Source organism: Mixophyes fleayi, chromosome 9 (assembly GCF_038048845.1).
Source record: "Mixophyes fleayi isolate aMixFle1 chromosome 9, aMixFle1.hap1, whole genome shotgun sequence".
Classification (NCBI taxonomy): Eukaryota; Metazoa; Chordata; class Amphibia; order Anura; family Limnodynastidae; genus Mixophyes; species Mixophyes fleayi.
Window position 1 is genome coordinate 4,108,929 of NC_134410.1, and position 17,728 is coordinate 4,126,656.

The window sequence follows — 17,728 nt, forward strand, 5'->3', positions numbered from 1 at the left end:
AGATTTGATTTTGAGGAGGCGTACAAGATTTGGTTTTGGGGAGGCGTACAAGATTTGATTTTGAGGAGGCGTACAAGATTTGGTTTTGGGGGAGGCGTACAAGATTTGGTTTTGAGGAGGCGTACAAGATTTGATTTTGGGGAAGGCGTACAAGATTTGGTTTTGAGGAGGCGTACAAGATTTGGTTTTGGGGAGGCGTACAAGATTTGGTTTTGAGGAGGCGTACAAGATTTGGTTTTGGGGAAGGCGTACAAGATTTGGTTTTGGGGAGGCGTACAAGATTTGGTTTTGGGGCAGGCGTACAAGATTTGGTTTTGGGGAAGGCGTACAAGATTTGGTTTTGGGGAGGTGTACAAGATTTGGTTTTGGGGAGGCGTACAAGATTTGGTTTTGGGGAGGCGTACAAGATTTGGTTTTGGGGAGGCGTACAAGATTTGGTTTTGGGGAAGGCGTACAAGATTTGGTTTTGGGGAAGGCGTACAAGATTTGGTTTTGGGGGAGGCGTACAAGATTTGGTTTTGGGGAGGCGTACAAGATTTGGTTTTGGGGAGGCGTACAAGATTTGGTTTTGGGGAAGGCGTACAAGATTTGGTTTTGGAGAGGCGTACAAGATTTGGTTTTGGGGAGGCGTACAAGATTTGGTTTTGGGGGAGGCATACAAGATTTGGTTTTGGGGAAGGCGTACAAGATTTGGTTTTGGGGAGGCGTACAAGATTTGGTTTTGGGGAGTCATACAAGATTTGGTTTTGGGGAGGCGTACAAGATTTGGTTTTGGGGGAGGCGTACAAGATTTGGTTTGGGGGAGGCGTACAAGATTTGGTTTTGGGGAAGGCGTACAAGATTTGGTTTTGGGGGAGGCGTACAAGATTTGGTTTTGGGGGAGGCGTACAAGATTTGGTTTTGGGGAAGGCGTACAAGATTTGGTTTTGGGGAGGCGTACAAGATTTGGTTTTGGGGAGGCGTACAAGATTTGGTTTTGGGGGAGGCGTACAAGATTTGGTTATGGGCATGCTTGCTGCAAGGAGCGCCTTTTCATCATTTTCTCTCGGCCCAAGGTCTTTGCACCAGTTCAGGGCTGGCGGTTTTTGGGTGTTGTCCTAAACTATAAGGGGGAACCATTTTGTTCCTCCATGTGGCACATTTGTAACCGGACTCTCGCCAATGAAAGAAATACTTTACACATAATAAAAACAGTCCAAATGTCTACTGACTTTCATGAAAAATTTATGCCATAAATTAAGCTAAACTGACCAGTATTTTAAGAGATATCCTGAAATTTTAAGTCCTTAAAGTGTTGGTTCTAAAGAAGTAGCAGGTTGGACATTGATTTGCAATTTACACTCTGTCACGGTTCACATCTTCCAATTTTCCGTCTTTCTGAGGTCTGTCTGTCACCACTTACACCTGACCTGTAGCTGGTACAAGTGATACGGCAGAAAATCACGCACCTTAGAGATGCCCAAAGCTTGAATCAGATCGTCGCTGTTTGCGCTCAAGCTCGGCGCGCCCTTACTGTATTTTGACTATTGAAATCATAGGCTGTAGTAAGGGTGCTTTGCGCTTAAAGATGAGTTGGATGTGCTGAATTCAGTGGCGTATAGTCCGTTTCTGGCCAAGCGCACATCGATCTTACACAAAATAAGTCACATATCGGTATTTACAAGCCTTAATGAATTAGGCCCACAATGCTATCAACATTTTAATTCCTAGATTCACATTTTCTATCACAGACTTTTCCTCTGCAGAGAAACTTCTCCCTGTGAGTCCAGTTAGGGTAGAAATTCAAAATCAGCAGCGATTTCAGATGCCAAACGCTCTGTCCCATCATGAACTCAACCAACCTAAATCCCCAAAGTTCCCTCATTATATTAACTTAATCACAGAGCTGATATTTTAATGCACTGCTGACTGTGGGTTAATCCAAAATTCAGCCTATTTTATTATTTACTAGGAAATTGTGACATCGCGGAAGGATGGATACACAAAGGAGCTGACGCAGAGTTGCCTACAATTGTAACACAAGTTTGTGTTCATATAAAAAAAAAAGCACCAACTATCTTAAGACGCGCACCGGTCTGCAACACTAGCATATGTGCCTGGTTTACGGCAAGCATACGTAACATATATTACGTAATTGCAACAAATACATTCGCTATTAGGCCACAATAAAGCTGCTTACTGTCTAACACTCCCTGTATCATGTATAAAAAACAGTTTTGCTTGAGCATGGATACAGAAGCAATATATATGTCAGGGTGATGAAAAAACAATTACCAATCAGCATAAGCAGAGAATTCACAAACAGCCAATCACAAGCAGATGACTGATGGTGGGGACCATCATCATCATCATCCGCTATTTGCACCTGCCCCTGAAATAAAAATAGACTCCATTTTAAATTAAAAAGCCCCAAACTGCTGCTACATTATATGAATAGCCCCACATTACATTAATAGCTCCCACAAGCCTCACATTACATCAATAGCTCCCCTCCAGCATTGATTTAATATTAATACCCCGCTACATTACATTAATAACCCTATATTACATAAATAGACCCCACCAACTCCCACATTGAATTAATAGCCACTTACATTACATTAATAGCCGCCACATTATATTAATAGCCTCACAACATTATCCTCACAGGAGAGAAAGCAGGAGGGGCGGAAGCAGGAGGGGAATGAGCAGCAGGGAGGATTTAGGAGTTGCAGAAGGAATGCTGAGTCGATTAGCAGAATGGAAGGGCAAGAACAGGGAGCCAATCACATAATTGGGGAAGAAAAACATATATTAGCCCCCTGCCGTGACTGTGGCTCTGTGCGATGTCTGTCTGTCCAGACATCCTACATTGTGCTGCCATGTAAGGGGCTCTTGGTTTGATAACCCATCCAAGGATCAAGGATCAATAAAGTTAGTTATTTATGTTATGTACATTGTCGCCACTACTCAGTTAAACCACTGACATCAGTCACTGGACAACTTGGGCTGAGTGTAATAATAGGACTGCATAGACTGCAAACTGCCGTTCCCCCGAAGATTAAAGGCAAGTGCCAGATACATTATTTTTTAAGTGTATCTAACAAATGATTACCCACAGGATACAGTAGTTTTTATATTTGCTAAATAGAACTTTGGGATCTATTTTGTGCATTTAACCCTTAGTATAACGAAAGTGGACTTATCCTGCTTTGATTATTTATTGTCCATCAATTAAACTAAACATTTTCTTTAAAATGAAAATATGAATAAAAGAACTTAGCAAGTGTAGTAACGAGTGCACTTGTCACCAGCTTGCTGACTATGCCTTTAAATAATTATGAAATATTAAAAATCCAGCAGGGTAGAAACCAAAACAGCAAAAAAGAAAAATAAATACACTTGAAAGAGACGGGAGTATGGCTGTATTGTTACCGTACCTAATATTGTTATAGTCACAAAGACAAATTACAGGGTGGCTACTGTACAGCTTCCAGGACAGCGAGCTGACCCGCTGCCTCGCTAATAATGCTGCTACAGCTTACATACTACATAAAGCCAGCGAAGTCAAAGGGCAGCGTTTCTATCAGCTGAAAAATAATTGACAAGTGCCGTCAGACAATTATTTTCTCATGCAGGTTAGCAGGAGAAGGTGAGCGCAAACATGGTAAAAATGACTTTGTACACAATGGATTTCGGTTTGGTGGGTCGTACAAGTTGTTAGCGAAATGGCACATACTGTTTTGCAGAGGAGGTCAAGGTGGACAGGATGACATTTAAAACACCTCCGCTCCCATCATGGTGCAATAACAAATAACCCACACGCACGCGTGGATCCATTTGTTATAGGGGTAAGGCCAATTTCAATTTATATTCCAGACAAAGAGACGAGAGCCCTACATACACAATGCATTGCAAAAGTGAACTATGCTGTTTACTTGGTGTGAAAACTGTAGGTGTACGCTGGTGAGGAACAATTGCCCAAGATATAGTTACAATTGACCTCCACCAGTGAATTTTCAATTACCTAATGGACGAGGCTCTGCAAAATACTATCATAAATTCAGTTTCACCTAAAATGATCTAATTGATAACAATTAACAATAAAATGATGTATGTTATGTGGGGCTAACAGAAGATGTAGGGCCTGATTTATTAAGGAAAGTTAAGTAAAAAAATTGAGTAAGTAGTCTCCTGGACAAAACCATGTTACAATGCAAGGGGTGCAAATTAGTTTTCTGTTTTGCAAATAAGTTAAATACTGACTGTTTTTTCATGTAACACACAAATATCAACTTTAAATTTCAGTGTACAAATAAGCTATCAAGTATTTGTGTGCTACATGAAAAACAGTCAGTATTTAACTTATGTGCAAAACAGAAAACTAATTTGTACCCCTTGCATTGTAACATGGTTTGTCCAGGAGACTACTTACTCAATTTCTTTACTTAACTTTCCTTAATGAATCAGGCCCATAACACTAATGTTTCCATTTTTTACTAATGTGTTTTATAGAAAATTATGTTCAGAAAGCAGATAGTTATCCTATAGTTAACCAGTATAGCAGTATATGCATCCATCTGCACTTTCAGATGTGTATTTTACTTCAATAATAGATGGTAATTTTCTTTTCTGCTGTGTAGAAAAAAATTACAATACAAGGTTAAATCGGTGGTGCTTTTATCAATTAAACAGCCTTGTAGAAAAATGTTTTCTCTATTAATATTATTTGTACGTCCAGCTTTTTAAAACAACATATAGTTACAATATAATATATATACATATATTTACATATACAATAATATAAATGTATATATATATATATATATATATATATATATATATATATATATATATTGTGATGTTGTTTGTTTGGAAAAAGATAAAAAATCCTGGTTTTCACGGCCCTCGGACTCATGAAAGTCATGTCGGATTATTTTGTTGTTTTAATTTTCACCAAACTGGTCAGTCAATACAGATTATGGCAGCCAAACGATCGTTCTAAAATATTAAGATGCGATCCAATCAGATTTAATAGAGTGAAGGAAAAGATCAGACTCTGCTTGATCCAGTCATTTACACTTTTAAGGTGTAAGAAGATCAATTTGCAGTAAAACTCGGAATTCAACTACACGGGTTCTGTGGTTGACTGATTGGAATCTGGAGAAATCGTTACCTGTTTGTTATGTCACCCTCTCGCCCAGTCCCAATCAGCCAATCGCAGAAGGGTCGAGTTGGCAGCTAGCCAAGTCACATGTCACTTGACTTAAATATGGCATACAAAGTAACCCATAGTATAATACTTCAAGATGGTGTTATTACTGCTTGTGCAGTAAACACATATGTGTGGAGACTGACTCTTTCACACGTGCATAAAAAAAAAAACACATTTAATTTAAATTCCAGTTATATAAATATGCATTAAGTACTTGGGAATGTGCATATTTAAAGGGATAGGCACATTTGTTTATTCCAGGAATTGTAGGTGTCCAAATCCCACTTTGACAGGGACGTGTGTTAAATAAACTCACATTTTACATGACATTACTTTGTCATTTAACCATAATGTGGGATTGTTTATCCAAATTTTCATGATTTACACACTGAATATTTCAATAATCACAGGTTTATGGATCCTTTGTGTTCCTGTGAATGTGGAAGACCATCTCTGTCTGTATTTATTTTTCTGTTAATATAGCTCAGAAAATGAACCTATACTGAGAAAAAAATTAGGAAAGTGAAGTATAAAGGAGTTTAATTAAATACAGATTAAATAAGTGCCGAGGTTTATATCATGCAGGAGAAAGATTTTATATTCTACAACAGTGAGGGTCAACAGTCGACCCTAGAGCCACATGCGGCCCTCCGAGTCTTAACCTGTGGCCCTCTGACCCTTCAACTTTGGCCCCTAGCTACTTCCTGCTTTATTGTCAGACGTGTTTGTTATAGCTTGTAACACTTGGTTGAAGTGCATGCGGATATGTTATTACAGATATGTATCTCTTTCTCTGAGTAAATGTATTCTTATCATTTATTATTGTGGTTAAGGATATTGTGTGGCCCTTTCTAAGGTTAAAGGGCCGTCCACGTGGCCCCTGATGGGTTTAGGTTGCCTCTCACTTCCCAACAACATCACTTACAATGTGTTCGTAAGGGGTGTTGATTGATGCAATGATTGAGCTGAATGGTCTTTTGGATTTAATACATCACCAAACTCAACTTCCTACGTGCAACTAGAAGATCGCAGGACACTGTGCGCATACAAGGGGTCTAATTATAGCCAGTAGAACAGTTTATTCATAGACAGCCATAGCCATATGTTATAGGAGGTAGGAGGGACAGGGTGATTTTTATGATAAAGTAATTGTGTCTCTATAATAAACAACATAATAGCAATATAAAACCATCTAGGTTGTCAACCACGTTGGCATAGACACTAGGGGGCATATTTACTAAACTGTGGGTTTGAAAAAGTATAGATGTTGTCTATAGCAGCCAATCAGAATCCAGCTGTCATTTTCTGACTTTACTAAATAAATGATAACTAGAATCTGATTGGTTGCTATAGGCAACATCTCCACTTTTTGAAACCCGCACTTTAGTAAATCTATTCCAAGGCCACATTTAGAGCTGGTAAGATACATATTATTGTGATATATTCAGCAGAGAATGATGATACAGTGGATACTGGAATCCAGAAGCTCCTTTCATTGGCACAAAGTTTGTCAGCTCATAGTGTGCACTTCACCAAGTAAACTAACTCTGTAAGAATATAAGTTCCTAAACCATCGGCTTTAAGACTATAAGCTCCAATGGGGCAGTGATGGATGTGAATGACTAATATTCTCTGTACAGCTCTGGGGAGTTAGTGGAGCTATATAAATAGATGATGATATTGTTATTATTATAAAGACATCAGTTAGTTGACAGGACACAGCTCAGTTGGTTCCCTAATCTTCATTTTGTCAGAATAACAGAAACATTTCAACCTTTCTTCCCTAAAAGACAGAACAACTTACAACCTTAGCACTGACTCTAATACAGCCATACCACCTAGTCACCGGTCCACTAGTTAAGCGTCGGTCACCCCATCTCCAACAAAGTACACTATTCCTAACTTCTACCCAAGCACTGTTCTAATCACCCATTAATCAAGAATTTCCACTTGTGTGAGTGTACACTCTGTGGGCTTTATTTATTACCAAACACAAAACGAATGTAACAGGTGTTTGTGCTGGGTATACATTTATAATTACTTTAGGAACCAAAAAAACAAAGGGGGTTTCATTCATCAAGAAACTCAAAACGAAGGTAATGTGCACATGGACGCACATCGGGTATAAGTACGTCTGTATTCAACAAGGAGCGGATGTAAAAATACGGGTCTTGTGGAAAATAAATAATGTACAGGAAAAAAAATTATTCATTTAATGACACCTGTTAATAATATAGTCATCAATGACAAAACATAATTTTTTGTTTCCAGAAAATACATTTAGCAGGATGTTATATATGGTACCAGCTGCTTGGCAATAAGCCCGCGCTCGGTATATCCCATATTGTATGTGGTACCAGCTGCGGGGCAATATAAATGCCCATATATGTATACAAAACAAAAAGAAAGTTGTCAGTGCTTATCCTTTAAACTGCATATCTGTGTGTGTCTAGCAAAATGAAAACATGAGGTATTAGTTCATATTTTGATCAAAAGACTTAAGCCTGCATCCCAACGTCAAGGGTACCTCATTGAATGCAGGTCCTACACTGACCTATATGCTTTAAACACTATTAAAATGCAGTTACAATCAGATGCACTCACCTCCCAGGTATTAGGGTCTGTAAAAAACAAAGCTTAAAAGTACTGGGTTTTTTTTCTCGCTATAACTTCTGTTTAGTATCGAGTCCTGTCTTTTACAATTTAATACATTTTGGATGCCAAAGACACATTTTTCTGCCTGTCTACGGAATCCATGTTTTATACCCTCCTCATTGTGAACATGTTTCATACTGGGATCCTCACACTAACAGCAAGTTAATAATCTATTATATGGTGGTATCTGGGATCCTACCAGTGTGCCTGAGGTTGATGCAGTGTTAATTTGTTTGTATGTTCATATTATGATTATGAATCTCACAAAGGCTGAGATCAGACGTACAATGTTGTGTTTTAGTATTTTATTTATTCAGAAGAGCATCCCAAATGGAGCTGCTCAAAAACCCATTTACACTCTCCGTCCGTCCAGCACCCCGGCTCCAGCAAAATGGTCCTTCCCTACTAGACATGTGTAGAGCTTTATATGAGACTTCAAGGGAATATTGATCACGCTGCCACTGTATTAACAGTCTATATGTAACAGTAGCAAACTGCAGGCGACTATGGCCAGATCGTTACAATTGTGTTACCCTCTGCAAAACAACAGGATACTAAATCTATTTCATCTGCTGCACGGCAGCTGTGACCTACAATGTGCTGAATCATAGCCTTAGAATGTGTCTGATTTGTTACCATCAACGTCTTATGTTTACATTGTACCGTTCTCATAATCCTCTACATCTGATACGTCTGCTACGCTGGGACTAGTAGTTCCACGAGAGCTGGAGGCCTACACATTACTAAAGCCTGTTGTCCAGTAGATTTTGAATAGAAAGTGTTAGGATCATTTCCAAGACTTATAATTTCAGGTACCAATCCATCAAATTTCCTGATAGTGGCACTGTTGTGCAATACATTTTTACAGCTGGTAAAAGTGTTCGTAGCTGCAATTAACATTAGCATTAAACACAGAAATCTCATAAGCCTTGGTTAATTATTGCAGGACTTCCAGTTTTAATATTAATATTGGATGATAGGACACCAACGTTAATTTAGGGAATGTATCTTGCTAGTGGTATCTCGAAAGGCACGGCCTGACTTGATTCTCGTGCATCACAAATTATACGGCATCCTATAGATTTGTATTGAATCCATCAGTGAGGAAGACGAAGGGTGAATGTAGCGAGAAGTTTAAAACCTGCCAACAAACGGATGCAGTTTTCAAACGCAAACCACAATATTCATTAAGCTGCAGTTTGCATCAAATTGCATCAGATTTGTGGCGGCTTTTTGTAGCATACCCCCATGAACAGATGCATCCAATTTAGTGTAAGGTATCTTTAAGACGCGCTTTTTAAGAGGCATAGCGTTAAACATCCCATAGTTCTAGAGCCTATTTTCTTGTGGATTGAAATGACTGTCACATGTGCTCGGTATTTAAAGTTGTACATAGGATTGGTGTCTTAATTTTTCTGGTATCTTTGTGGCAACATTTTAAGTGATCAACTGTAGACATGGTACCTTTGTATAGGCAACAAATGCAGCAATTTAGCCAACCTAGTAAATCAAAACCTAAACAATGTGTTTATGTGTTTTGCAAATTGCTGCAATGTTAGCATGGTTCCCAGAACACAGATCTGGCATGTTTGTTGTTAGCTGTCTGCCGGTTTGATAAAATGCGGCTTAGATATGGTTTTTACATTTGATAAATTGTCCGATTTTGAAATAAGCACAAATAGATGCATTCATATATTGAATTTTGGAAAAAACGCAACTTAATACATCCCCCTAGATTCTGTACAATATGAGGCATATGAGGTTCATATATTGATCAAAGCATTTAAGCTCACAGCCCAATGTCAAGGGTCTTCATTTTTGCAAGTCCCTCACAAACTATCCTTCAGGCAACACTGAAATGCTGTAAAAATCACGTACACTAACCTCTCATGTAAGGAGGCTGAAGGCTGGTTTGTAGACCACACAGAAATAACCCTTGCTTATCTGATTGTTTCTAGACATCCGCTTGTATTTGAATGCAGGAGTACGTGCGTGCAAGTTACATGCGTTTTTAAAAAATGCAAGTTGCATTCACATTGCGCTGACAGTCAGGTACTGACGGTTTGCTTTTTGTTTTTCATTCTGAAACACTTTATTAATAATAATATTATTTACATGTTGCACCATATCTGAAAACTTCACCCCCCGTATTAAAGATTATTCCACATTGGCACCCAAGCATATTATCTGTATTATGTGAGTTTGGATTTATACTTCTATTATTGGTTCTTAATCCCATATTATACATGGTACCAGCTGCATGGCAAAACATACACTTGTTGTTGGCACTGGTCCTTAACTCTTTATAACGGTGTGTATCTAGCAAAATGAAAACATGAGGTATTGGTTCATATTTTGACCATAACATTTAAGCCTGCATTCCAGCATCAAGGACACATTATTTATGTGCAGGTCCTACACTGATTTATATGCTTTAAACACAATTAAAATACAGTTAAAATCAGAAGCACTAACCTCTCAGGTAGAGGGCTTACATCTAACAAGGGCTGGCTTCTGAACCAAACCCACCAGGGCCTTAAAAAGGCCAAATAGACAGCTACCAAGACAACACAAAACAATATTTTGAAACAAAACCAGAAAAGAAATAAGCCTGTGCATAGCAAATCCCATATTACACATGGTACCAGCTATATGGCAATATAAGTGCCCATTATGTATACAAAACAAGTGTCATATAAAAAGACCATTAAGAGAAATTATTGCAAAAAAGACAATGTTTTATCCTTTACAACTGTGAGAAAACTTCGTCATCGTATTAATGTTTTACTTTGAAAATTCCCATCATTTCTTTTTATAGTAATTCAGAAGACACAAATCAACCTGATCTCATAATACTGTTTCTTTACTTATCTGTAGCTTTGTCAGCAAATGTGTAAAGTGTAAACAGACAGCAAATTACTTTGTACTATTGTGATAATATGACATTCAGGGGTCCAATATTCTACTAGTATGAAACTAATTAAGGCTGTTTCACCTGGCGTTCAGATTGTTCTGTCTCTCTCAAAAGAAGACTGATCTGTACAATGCGGAATAGGAATTAATTCCTCTGGGTTTGTTTAAATTTGAAAGTCATAATTTTCATGAGATCTATGAGCTGGTATGACAATAAATATTATTATGCAGCTATTATAGCCGACACCAACATAAAATAAATCTAGAAATATGATGTATGTATGATAAGATATTTTACAGCTGTGGTGCAAATATGGTAGTATGGTAGATACACATGGGTGCTTAGCTATCAGCAAATAAACTTGTGTTTTATGTAGACCAGAATCTGGTGGAGACCTGGGGGTAAATGTATGAACCTCCGGATTCTTCAACTCCGGCGAGTTCGGCGTCTTCAGCACTTTAATTTAAAGCGGCGCTGCCTTGTAAAGGAAAATTTCCCTTTACAAGGCAGCGCCGCTTTAAATTTAAACGCCAAAGACGCCAAACTCGCGGGTGTTGAAGAACCCGGAGCTTTATACATTTACCCCCAGGTCTATACTTTCAATGGGGTGACTTTTGCATCTTCCAGTGAAAGAAAAAACTTCTAACAATGTAATAAAAACATTAAAATGTACAGAAATTAGACATATGATAAATTCAATCCTCAGTGGTAATCACCATTCCGAGTGAGATTATTGCAACACTGACTATAACATAAAAATGGGTTAGCGTTAGAGTTAGGGTTAAATTTAGTGTTAGTATTAGGTTTAGGGTTAGTATTAGGTTTAGCATTAGGATAAGGGTTAGCTTTAGGGTTAGGCGTAGTTTTAGGGTTAGGATTAAGGTTAGTGTTAACATTAGGGTAAGGCGCCAGGTCCTGCCATTGCCGCTTTAAAGCCAGAAAACTCAGTGTCGCCATTGACGTAACTTTCAACTGCTACCATTTTTTATTGTCCCAATTGATAGAACCCCTTTGTCGGAAAAAATGATGTGTCTGTTTGATGGTGCGTCTATATTTTTTTCATGTCTTCCTCATATTCTTCAGAATATTTTTGTCGCTATAGTCAGTGTCAAAATAATCTCAATCGGAAAATCGTACCCAACCCACAATCCTTATATTTCTTCCTTCTCATAGTTTAAAATATAAATGTTGCTAAACCAGGCAATATTGTAGGAGAAAATCAGAACGTTCAAATTAATGAAAGGAGTAGAAGATAGACATTATTGGGTAATAATGCAAGTAAATGTATGATAATGTGAGACAGCTCGAAAGTTAGAGTTTGTAATTTGTAACATATCTAGAAATATGATGTGATTTTCCCTAAAAATAGGTATCAGGTGAGAATCCGAAGAATGTCCTTGAAGGTTTATGGATGCTCACAAGGGACAGGAAATGCAAGATGTTGTTAAGGATAATTGCTGCTCATCCTCAGATGGTTGGAAGAAAAAAAATGCACACAGTGGTAATGTTAGGAGACAGGGAAAAGGTCTAGCCACAAAAACTTACACTCTAACCCACTCTAATCTTGTCTACTAGGTAAAATGCATCACGTTGATCTCCCACCTTGTGCGACGGTTTACAATCTTGGTGTACACCTCATAAGCTCATTCTTGGGCTCTTCAACGCCAACATTGTATCGACCTATCTCATCCTTGGATGTTTTGGTGTATGATATGCTTAATTATTTCCATGAAAAACAGCCAGAAAGCATTGCTCACAATATCCATCGTGTCACCTTACACACTGTGGTTTAAAGTTATCTGATTGTGTGTAAACAAGTGTGTTTATGTTACGTGTAAGGGTTATTTGATGAATCCATCAGTAGAATCAGAGAGCGTCTTTGCACACAATGGTGACACATTGCACCGATGTTGATGAAAGCAGTAGGACATGGCAGTAAGCAATGCCAGTGAGCTTGGCAACTTGCAGAGGAGCAACAGTTAGGTAGATGTTATTACCACCGTTGTAGATGTAACTATTGCTGGGTTGCCATGCTGCAGATGTCCAGAGTGGTTCTGGGTGGCTCTGGAGTCCATTGTGAATGTTCTTCACCATTGTTGCTCTATGTTAGTGAGATACAAGACTGACAGTCCAATATCTTACTTGGCTACTTTGCTCAGGAGACCTTTGTGGTGTCACCTCGATGAATTGACGTGCACCATAAGAAACCTGAAATAAAAGAAGAGAGCTAGATCAAAATTTTGTGTTATATGCTACTCATGTACAACTATACTTACTAGAAGTGGCAACACGACTGCCGTTGCAGTGGGTACAGCAGCTATGGGGGTACCTGTAGCGGCCATAGACCCCTAAACGGTGGCAGACCCATCACTACCTGCACCCACTGTCACCACAGAACATGCGCAGTGAAGCCCAAACGGAGGGTCCCCACACATGCTCAGAAGAGCAGAGGTAGGCCATGTTGGTTGGACTGCAACACTGGGACCACCAAAAAAGTTTGCTATGGGTACAGTGAAGTAGTGTTGTGACCCTGCTTCCTAGATCAAGACCATCTACTTTTATAAGAGTCAGGACCTCCTGTATTCATCAGGATTACCTGGTACAACCCTTTACTCCTTGGGATTAGCATTATTATTGTATAGATTACACACATGGAGGGTTGAGTGCAATTATACACCTTTCTACTTGTGTCTAACGCTATATAATTATTATTACCGCAGGTTGTATACACATACATGTCATTAGGTGGTTCAGTATATATTACTGTGACTTTCACAATACAAGCTTTCTCCATGACTGACCCTGGTCCTTATATGATTAATGGGCCCTCAATTTGAGAACGCTGTATAATTGAGCTTTTATTGAACTTCAATTTGATTACGATTTCTATATGAATTATGGGTTATAAATAATGCATCCCAATATCATCATAATTTGTATCATATGTTGCTTTAGCTATAATCATGTTACTAGTAACTTATTTAATATCTATTTACTAATTTTGTTTAGGTCCACAGAGTGATTTAATCCTGGTACCAGTATTGATCATTTTGAATTTGAGCCGACCATATTATTTATATTTTACTTTGAAATGTTTTAAACTGATTTTTGTCTGTCTATACATAAGAATGTTTCATTTAATGGGTGGACTATGACTTTGAGTGTTATTTATACATTTATTCTTTGCATCTTTACTTTTTTACCCTCATGAAAGTACTGAAGTGGTCTGTGATGTTGTCATTTTGGCTATACTTCTTGACTGATTCATTTGGGGCACGTAAATCCCTATACATTCCGTATTTTGCATAAAATTCTCTGAAACACACTATACGCCAGAGAACACAGCAACATTAAATTCACGATCAAGTGCAAAGGACCCTTAATACAGCTTAATATTTCAGGGGCAGAACAGGGAGGGGACTGGGCGTATTCACGTAGTCAATGTACAGTAAGGGCATAAGCTCAATCGCACGCAGCAGAGTCCCATTCAAGCTTTGGGCATCACAGAGGTACGTGATTTTCAGTCGTATCTCTTGCACCAGCTACAGGTCGGGTGTAAGTGCTGATTACTAGTGATGACGGCTGTGTATACAGCTAGAACATGTGTTTGTAATCAGGAGCAACTGTAAAAATGCATTTTATGTACAGTAGAAATTCATAATATTCTAATAAATAAATATTTTATGTGGAAAAAATATAAATAAAAATAGCTTTTATAATTTTTTTATATTTTGTCATTAATGACTATATAATTAACAGGTGACATTAATTGAATATTTTTTTTTCCCACTGCATTCTTTTGTGACTGTATTGTATTGGGCGTATCCTGCAGTGTATATTCTGTTAGAGCAGAGCGGACTTAGACCTGTATTCATCACCAGACGTATCTTGACATCCGCTCCTTTTTGAATACGGACGTGCGTGTGCCCGATTTATGTGCATTTAAAAATAAATAAAAATGTGCAATACTTCCGTTTTGCGTGCCTTAATGAATCAGACACTCTGTCTTTAATGGTATAATGAGTTTGTTACACAATAACTTGTCGGTTGTATGATGATCATATTAAATGTCTTTGATAGCAAACATAGAAAGAGTTAACAAACCCCCCCTCACACACACACAGAATGTGGATCAAAGTGATGACAACAAAGGGTGTAACATGAAAGAAGTACCAACATCTTGGAATCCTTTGTTGAACTGCTACAATTTAGCAACCTTGATGTCGATACCCAACAATATCTGCATCTTCAACATCATATTCTAGTTCTATAAGTAGCTCTTGTACAATTGTGAAGTCCTTCAACCCTACTTTCAATCCCTTCCCCAATATTTTATGATAAGACCATATTTAAAGACATATCATTATTTAAAGATGCGACCATCAATTCCCGTGACAATTTGTAAAGTGATGAGGTATTGAAAGGTCCCTGGTTTTGAGGTTCCAAAACTAAACCTTGTTGCACTAAATGCCATTTGCTTGGGTGACTTAATGGATAACCTCACTTTCTCCATGTGACATTCTGGGGTAGATTCAAACCATCCATAAAGGAAAAGTGAAGTTGTTGCCACTCAGATTCTAGTCATCATTTTCAAGAATGTACTAGATACATTATAGCAAGGATCTGGTTGCTATGGGCAACGCCTCCACTTTTCCTTTTTAGAAGGTTTGATACATCTACCCCTATATGTTTCTAAACAAATAAACTCTTACACTATTTCCAGGAGGCGATGCACGTTTTATGTTGTTTAGCAGTTTGTGGGCTGTCATGTCCATTTACTCATCGGTGTTTTCAATTAGAGTCGCTTTCATTTGTTCTTCTGCATTGATCGCTGGTGCATAAAAACGAGCTGTCTTGAAAATGACATAGTGACACATCAGCTAAGATCCAGTGTCCGTGATAGCAAACCAATTATGTATAAGATGTGGATTATAGTTCCCAGATGGTAATCCCATGGAAAGTAACCTGGACATTTTACTGTTACTTTCCAACCATGGTACAAATGAGTGAATTATACATCTTTCTATATTGCATTCAATAATAAAATCTTCCACCGTGTTGAGTGATGTATTGCAAAGCCTGATGTTTGTTTCATTGCTGCTAAATTGAGCAAGATAGGCCAATTACCTGCCTATAGATGTTGTAATTGAATTTTTAAATCTGTATATAAATCTGTCTGGACGCACATTGCATTGCGCTGGATGCTCTCACGCCTAAGTCAGACGCGTCTTTCACAATAGCTCTAAATGTGTCCTCGAAAATCTTGATAACAAAAAAATATGTGTTCGCAAGAATATCATGTTGTTGTAACTGATATGTATTGAGATGCAAATCCAGCACTGGTCTGTTCACTTATAGAAGATCATTTATATTGCATGATTTCAACATTTACCATTTTGTCAGATCCTATGTCAATGCCAATATCTGGCTAAGCAATGCCGAGTATGTCTTGACTGCTGGAAGAGCAGGAGGGATTAAGCAACAGTGTTTTATGCATCCACCTCTATCAATGACTCTATTGTGTGATTTTCACCTACAGTATCTTTGTTATACAACCACTAAGATACATTGAAATGACAAGTGACTAGCTTGTAATGATAGTCTCTGAGTCCAATAGGATTTGGATTGGGTTTTCCATTAACAAATAACAGTGAACAAATCTTAGTTACTGTTGGCCTCTGTGTCTGTGTGGTTGTAGATTTAATAGGTGAGATTAGGTTAAATACAATTCTGTCATTATCCATAGAGATCTTCTAAAAAAAAAAAAATTGTGAGGCTGTCTGCTTTGTAAGCTGCCGCTAGAGAGGCAAGTAACGGGGAAGTTATAGCATAAATGTTGGATAATGTTATTATGGAACCAACAACTGTTATTATTAAGTTCATTTCATCAAGGGAATCTGGAGTAATATAAAACAGACCCAATTTTACATTTTTTGATCAGTGACATGTAATATGCAGGTGCAGCCTCCGACTGGGCCACCGGGGTACCTGGGAAATCACCTATCCTATTGAATTCTATTGTATTCTACTAATACTGATGAATCAGTCTGTCACAAATTAATGATAAATGCTGCCTATAGGCAATCAGAGTGGTAGTTTCATAGAAGCAGGTTAGTTTGTTAGAAATTAAAGCTGACTTAATGAACTGCATTCATTCTCTTTTGATTATAGTTTGATGTTATCTATATAAAGCTACATTTTAGAAAGCACAGCAAAAAAATCATATTTCAGCTGCCCCGCATAAAGCTGTTATTGGGGTGACAATTGCTAGGGCCCACATGCAACGCGCCATCAATTGTGTGTCCGCTTTTCATGTGATTTATCTATCTTTCAAGTAAACTACTTCTATACAATGTTTTATTAGAATAGGGGTGCGTGAATTAGTGCACGTCTAAAAGTGTTATATTTACTTTATATAATATAAGTGTCGTTTTTAAGTCTTTTTACAATTGTGAAATAGCTTATTTTGTGCTTATAATAGTGCAAGTCAAAGTACATTTGAGGGATTCACTTTTAGTAATTAACTCTATAGCAGTTGAGAAAGCCACGGAGCGAAACGCGCGTCAGCGTTTTGTTTCACCAATCCTCTATGCTACTAACTTCTCTTAAGAATCGCTCCCCAGTTTTCATTAGGCAGGGAAATTTCACATAATCCCGCGATTCTTGCACCTAGCATTTGCTATTCTCCGATTCCTTTGCTAAAACTTATTAGAGCCTGATGCTGTTTTAGATTATCTAGTGGGACTTGTATAGAGATCCTAATCTAGCCATTTAAGGATACATCAATATCACTTATCAGCCCTTCAGGAGGACTTATATTACAACTCCTGTTATGCAGCTCTGTACATTAACTCTAATGGGCACCACACACTCGGGTTATTAACCTTTTTTTGTTACACTATATTGTAACACAAACCCGATAAGAGCGTTACAACACACTTTACCAGTAAATAGTGCCTCTCCAG